We start from the raw sequence: 7516 nt of genomic DNA on the forward strand, positions 1-7516 counted from the left end.
TTCTGTAGTTAGGAGAATCGTGTGTTTGTGTGACAGTGATGGTGTTCTTAGAATTAGTGGCGATGGTGGTGTTGTTAGTATTCAAGTTATTTTCGTTAGAGCAAGTGGCTTTGTCGTCGTTAACATGGGTTATGTTACTAATACTTTGATTTTTAGTACTATTAGTAGCGTCGTTAAGGTTGGGGTTAGTAGAATTGTCAGAAACTATACTTACCATGTCCTTTTTCTTCTTCTTCTTCAGCCTCCTCTTGTTTGATGTCTCGTTTGTTTCATGAAATTATGGTCTTGGTGATTCTTCAGCTCCTGAGTGTTCGCTTTCAGAACTCTCAGCTGAACTACTCAGTGATTCAGAGGCTGGTCCTTCGATTGCTTTGTTCAGCATCTCCATTATCTCTTCGTTCAAAAGGGCTTTTCCGTTGGATCGTGTTGCTATCTTCCTTCGCTTCATCTTGTTTTACTAGTCCTGATAAGGACTAAGGGCTAACCTTTCTGAGTAAAACTTTATGCACTTCAACGAATACTTAGTCTTCAATGTACTTGTCTCGCAGCTCTTGACTTGCAGGTCTGCTCTGCTTGACGGCGACCTTGAAATTCCATTTTGGACAGCATTAGCCACCGAGTTTATATATGCTTTAGAGTACATGACGTCATATTCAGTATCCTTGTGCGCCATATTTATAGAAAAGACAAAACATTACTTTGATATTTGTACAATAGCCTGTAAGAAGTCGCGCAGATAGCCTTGTTGCTTTGCGCCATAAAATATCAAACCAACCATACAAAACTGTAAGAAGTCTGTCCTCGTGAAAGTAATGAAATATGTAGTATCGTTGGTTTATATTGGAAACAATTCAAAATAATTTCCGTAAACACCTTTATCGTCGTTTAACGGTAAACAAACCATATAACGACTGCATTTTCGGTATTTATCAATGGAAAAAGATTCGTGTGAGCACAGATTTAATATTATTAGTTAATAATGACGCCCTAAGTTACTGGACTAGCTGTACCAGTTGCTACCAGTAGTAATCTAATTTCGTCTAGTAAAATGTCGGACTATAGTAAAACTAACAGCTTATTAACAAGATTATAATATACCCAAGAAGTTGCAATGAACTGTATAGTGCAGAAGTGTATCGTGATGGTACGTGAGTAAGTCTAGAGGGCGTGTGTTTTACACAGTCGAAGCTAATGACAACAAGTTGTTTACAAAAACTATTTCGTTATAACTGAAAATGAAGAAGTAACAAACACAACAAATAAGTTAGTTTTATTTAAATAATCTTGTAGCAACGCTACCATACACTTTCTACGCGACTAGAGACCTATAGCACAGATAAAGAAATAATTAACATAAAATTACTTTTTTAGTAGATTATACCTGCTGTACCTTCTGATAAGCTTATAAAGCCCTGGAGGAAGCATTGATAGTACTGTGGTAATACATTAAATACGCATTATTAAAGTGTTGCAACCAATGAAAGTAGGTCTAATAAATGTTATAGACTTGGCGTAGTAGATATTTCACTACAGGTTAATGTTTGGTGTAGTAGATCTAATAATGTCAGAAAAATAACATGCAATGTTTGATCGTTCTCTAATATCGGAATTTTTATCCAAGAAAACAATATGAAAACACTCGGAATAAGGTCTTCTATATCAAAAAGTAGAAATTAACTCGTGAAATATTATAAAAGGATGCATTTTGTTGTGTGTGTTTTTTTTTTAAATCTTTATAGCACAATACGTTTATGACACCATTAACACATGTCGTCTCTCTCACGATGGGTCTACCCGCTAGTACAGCGGTAAGTCTAGGGATTTACACCTCTCCAATCAGGGATTCGATTTCGGCAGATAGCCGGATGTGGCTCTGTTATAAGAAAAACACTCACACTTTTAAGCTGGCATGGAAGGAAAGCTAAACTACATAAAATTGGTGGAAAAGGCGAAAACCCCTAGATAAAACTAAATACAGTTAAAAACCTCCGTGATACGATTAAGTCAACTATCAATTGTTTAGAAAATTGTAAGTTTAAAATCACTACGGAATGTGTATCCTAATCCGAAAATATGTAAAATTAAAACATCTGTTTGGCATGAATCTTTGCTTTTGAGGTACAAGTTTCAACATTTTTTCGTTATTAATTAAATTATAAATGAAAGTAGTTGATGTTACTTTTGATAATAATTTCACAAATGTGTATAAAATTCTTAGTAATCTAAAAAAATATTACATTATGAAGTAGAATTTGTTCATCTTATATCTGTTGCTCTTAATTTTCGGAATATTTTCTAACTTTTTATTTATACCCCAATTATATGCCCGTGATTTTATTGTAAATTTTAATGTTGTTAGAGAAAAGTTGCACGATATACTACATGTACTTTGTATACAGCTGGGAAATGAGCCCCAGAGTTGAGCGTTAAAATCAAAGTCTGTAACTTATCGCTGACCTACAATTGAACTTTAATTCTGGCTACTCCAAGAGTTGGCGGTGGGTGGTGATGACTAGCTGCCTTCCCTCTAGTCTTACACTGTTAAATTAGGGACGGCTAGCACAGATAGCCCTCGAGTAGCTTTGTGCGAAATTCCAAAACAAACAAACAAAAAAAATTCTGGCTACTCTGTAGTCTATTATATATTGATTGCTTTGCAAGAAGTAAACTGATTTTCACACGTATTTAAATCTTGTGTGATTTTGAAGATAAATTAAGGCATTAAAAATTCGTAAACGGTGAGGTCAAAATACTACACTGATGTTATTTCTGTAGTCAATTTCTCTTTAGGATAAATAAATGTTTTAAAACATTTTTTTACTACTTCATTTACGTTAGTGATTTTCGTGTATCTTATATTCATTTTAGAAAGTGTTTTAAACAAAATCGTCCAATTTTAACTTGCATTATTAGTTATTTTTGAAACAATTTGCCATTTATTATTAAAAAATGAAAAAGTATGAAAACTTCAAAAATATAATAAAAAACATATAACTCATATATTAGTTATTCTACGCAGTTTCAGTCTTTTAAGTTATATGCGCCATCTATTCATTAAATAGAAATGGCGGAGAAAGCTCAAGCGACAGGAGCATCGGCTCAACCTTTAGTTAAAATAGGCCATTATATACTTAGTGAAACTCTTGGTGTCGGTACATTTGGAAAAGTGAAAAGTAAGTGAGATAAAACTAAACTAAACTAACGTGGCAGGGGTTCAGTTTAGAGAGAGAGAAATCCGAAGAGTTCTCTCTCCAACTGGGGTGTTCAGGAACTTTGTAGTTCCTCTTCGTCCCCTTTCGTGGATTGTTATTAGGATTAAGTGGTGGGTTTTTTTTATTATTATTATTTTAATAAATTAATTATCGTTATTATTCTTGACTTTTTAGGTGGGGAATGTCTCACTAAATGGTCTTTTGGGTGGAGGCAAAGGTAGCAGTGGAAAGAAGGAAAGGTCGGGACCTGTCTCGAAAAGAAAAAGTTGGGTAGATGTGAACATGAATGTAATTCATTCAAGTTCAGATCAAATCAAACGGCCCGATTCTGGGTCTGGCAAAAAGGTTGCCTGGGCTGGGATCTAGAAATCCAATGCCCGAAGATTTTGATGTGGGGGGGGAAACGGGAGTACCCCGAGAAAACCCACTTTCACACGACAGGCGCCGAAAGTTTTGCCTGTCGTGTGCCCTGTACCTGAAAAAAAAGGAATTCATGTTAATAACATAGTTTTTATGTATTTAAACTCTTTGTTGAGTGGATTGTGATTCTTGAAATATGTTGTATGGTGATATGTATTTTGTTGGTGCACTTGATAATTTGTGTAGTGATGCCGTTAGTTTGTTTCTGTTTTCTGCTTTTCGATAATATTTCAGAGAAAGTTCTGTTATTCTATCTCTTATAGTTGGTAAATTACTAATTTGGTGTAGATAATTTGTTGGTGTAAAAGATGGTAAACTGAATGCGGATTTTAATATTTTGTTTTGTTGCACTTGGATTTTTTGGAGTGTGTTGTTTGACATGTTGTATGTTACTTGACATCCGTACTCTATTAGTGGACGGATGTAAGCCTTGTATATTTGTATAATGGTGTTCGGTGCGCATTTTGATTGTTTACCAGTTATAGTCTTTAGATATGAAATCCTTTTTCTTATTGATGAGTGTATATTGTTTATGTGTTTTTCCATGTTAGTTTTGTGTCGAAAGTGACGCCAAGGAATGTGATGTTTTGCTCATGTTGATGGTTGTGTTTCCAAGTGATAGATTTATTTTTCCTAGATTTTTCTTTGCTTCTTTAGTTTTCTATAGAAGGTGATTGCTTGTGTTTTTGTCGGATTTAACAAGACCCTCCACTTGTTGCTCCATGTTGAGACGTTGTTTAGTGATTCTTGTACGCGAGACATGGCCATTACTGGGTTTCTGGAGGTGCTCCAGATTGCGATGTCATCTGCGTATTGTGAATTGTGTGTGTATGTTAGATTTGGAAAAGGTATGTCACTGACGAAAATTATGTAAAGAAGTGGAGAGAGGACTGATCCTTGGGGCACTCCTGCCGTTATATTAAATAATTTGGATATGGTTTTATTGACTTTTACTTGTGCTGTTCTATTGGTTAAAAAATTTGAAATCCATTTGACTATCGTAGGATTTATTTGTAGGTGGTTTAGTTTGTATATGATGGCATTGTGCCAAACGCTGTCGAATGCTTTTTTGACATCTAGGAATACCCCGATGGTTACTTGATTGTTGTTGTAAGCTTTGTATATTGATTCGGTGAGTCGTGTGAGGTGATCTGTTGTTTGTCTATTTTTCCTGGAGGCATTTTGAGATTCTGGAAGGATGTTGTTTGATTCGCAAAATGGAGGAGACGGTTGGAGATAATTCTCTCCATCAGTTTGCCAAGGCAGCTTAACAGACTGATGGGGCGGAAATTATCTGGATTTGTTCTGTTAGTTTGTTTCTTGGGGATCGTTGTTATGATGGCTTTTTTCCATGTGTCAGGGTAATACCCTGTCGCTAATGAAATGTTCATGATGTTTGTGAGGTGTTGTAGTAGGAGAGTGGAACTTTTTTGAGAATAATATTTGGTATTTGGTCATGTCCGGGGAAGTGTTCTTCAAGTTTTGATATTAATCTTTAGTTCGGTTATGGTTATTTTTCTATTGATTGAATTTGAGTATGCTTCTAGTGTCTCTCCGGGAAATCCTGGTGAGAATGAAGCTTGGTTTGCGTTTATGTAGTTGTTGACATGGTGTTGGTGTTGTGTGTCGAAATCTACTGAGTTTAAATCGCTAAAAGCGGATTTGTAATAGTCAGCTAATAAGTCAGCTTTCTCTTCGTCCGTCCTTGCGATTTTATTGTTGTGTGTGATGTGTTGTAACATGTGATTTGTGTTTTGTCTGACGCAATACTCTTGAATTTTTTCCAGAATTCTTTTGGATTTTTCTTGGTTTTTGCAGAAGTTATGCCAATTGTTTTCTCTGACTTTTTTAATTTCTTGTTTAATTTTTGTATTTGTTCTATTGATTTCTGTTTTAATGTGTGGATCACGTGTGATGTAGTGTATTCGTCGTAATTGTCTGCGTTTGATTATTAGTGCGTGAATTTCTGGTGTTAGAGTCCATTGAATAAGTGATTGTTTTCTTTTTGATTTAGGAATTGTGTTTTTTGTGGCTTTCTTTATGGCTTCTGTAATTTGATCAACATATTTGTCTAGTTCTGTTTTGTTGTTTACATGTTCGATTGGGTGGGGTAGGTATGAGTCCAGAGAGGCATTAAAAGTGAGCCAGTCTGTTTCAGTGTAGGTGTATGCGGAAGGAGTCACGTACGCCACAGCCGGGTGGCGCGGGTGAATCATACATGACACCGGGAAGTGGTCACTGGTGATTTCATCATGCACTTTAAAGTTAGATATTCTATTAACCATGTCCTTGGGTGCGATGATGAAATCGAGTACATCATATGAGCCGTTAGCGGCTGAGAAGTGTGTAGGTGTATTGTCATTAATTAAGTGCATTTTATTGCTAGAAATAAAATTTTTTATGCAGGATCCTCTGCGTGTGTCTCTGTTACCCCTTAATTCTGTGTGCGGTGAATTAAAGTCTCCAATAATAATTGGTTTGGGTTTTCGATTAACACATTTTTGAAGGAAGTTAATGTCGATATTTTTTGGTTGGTGAGCAATATATGGCTAGAATCGGAATAGTTAGCCGGTTGTTAAAGTGTATATTACAGAAAATGGTCTCATTGATGTCAGATTTAAATGAATCTTCTATCGAGATTAGATGCGATATTTTTGTACTAAAGTAAGTTATTATACCTCTGTTGTTTTCTGAGTGAGGTATGTTGTGTGAGATGAATCCGGGGATTGTGGTGTTTTGTTTCTCTGTGCAAAGTGTTTCTGAAATGATGATTATGTTGGCGTTTATATGTTTGTTTATGTTGTATATTTCTATCCTTTTGTCTTTAAGATTTCCTTGGCAGTTGATGTGTAAGATTTTAATGTGTTGTATCATTATGTTGTTTTATTTCCCTCGCGTGAATTTTGAGTGAAAGATGGTGTGGTTTCAGGTGAGGGAGGTTAAAGTAATGACTTGCAAGGCTGCAAACAGCCTTGAGTGACTCGTGCCTCGATTCGAATGAGGGGAGATCACTCAATTCTATCAGCATTGCTAGCAAGTTTGTGGTGAAATCTGTTGGGTTAAATGCTTGTGTTGTTTTTGGGCGTGTTACGTCCGCGTAAGTACGTGTTGGTTGAGGTTGTGTGTGTTTGTTTTGCGAGTCGGTTGGAGTTGGTAGTAAAGGTTGTTTGGTGTTGTTTTGGTAGCCGTGGGTTTGATTATTGATGTTCGTGGTTTTGAAAAGGAATCTGTTACGTATTTGGGTGTATTTGGGGCAGCCTTTGTAACTGGCTGCGTGGGGGCCCTGACAGTTGGCGCATCTAACTTGGTTACGCTCGTTAGGACACTGAGCGACCTCGTGAGATCCGCCACATCTGACACATCTATCCTTGGCCATACAATTAGTTTTTGTGTGTCCGAACCGTTGACATTTGTAGCATTGGATAATCGGTTTTTGATGTGTCTTTTCCGGTTCGGTCGTGTGTCTTTTGAAAAATAAAAAGCAACCGTTTTTTAATAATTTTTCTTGATCGTCTTTTTTTTGTTGACGGTTACCTTGATCAGTGGCGTTTTTTGTTTCGTTCTGAATGAGATGATTCTGTTCGATGATGCAATGTCAAAGCCTTGAGTTGTTAATTCTTCAGTGATTTCATGATCTTCAATGTCGAAATCGACACCTCTGATTATGACTGTTAGTTTTGGTGTGTTAGTTTTTGGTGTTGTGATGGTGGCTTGAACACCGAAGGCATCCTTGGGCCAGTGGGCCAAAATATGCGCAAACTCTTGAGGTTCGGTACATTTAATCATGATTCTTCCATTAGGAAGACGTTTGATGTCTCCATTTCCGTTGGATCGTGTTGCTATCTTCCTTCGCTTCATCTTGTTTTACTAGTCCTGATAAGGAC

This window comes from Tachypleus tridentatus, chromosome 8 (assembly GCF_004210375.1).
Source record: "Tachypleus tridentatus isolate NWPU-2018 chromosome 8, ASM421037v1, whole genome shotgun sequence".
In the NCBI taxonomy this organism is placed as follows: domain Eukaryota; kingdom Metazoa; phylum Arthropoda; class Merostomata; order Xiphosura; family Limulidae; genus Tachypleus; species Tachypleus tridentatus.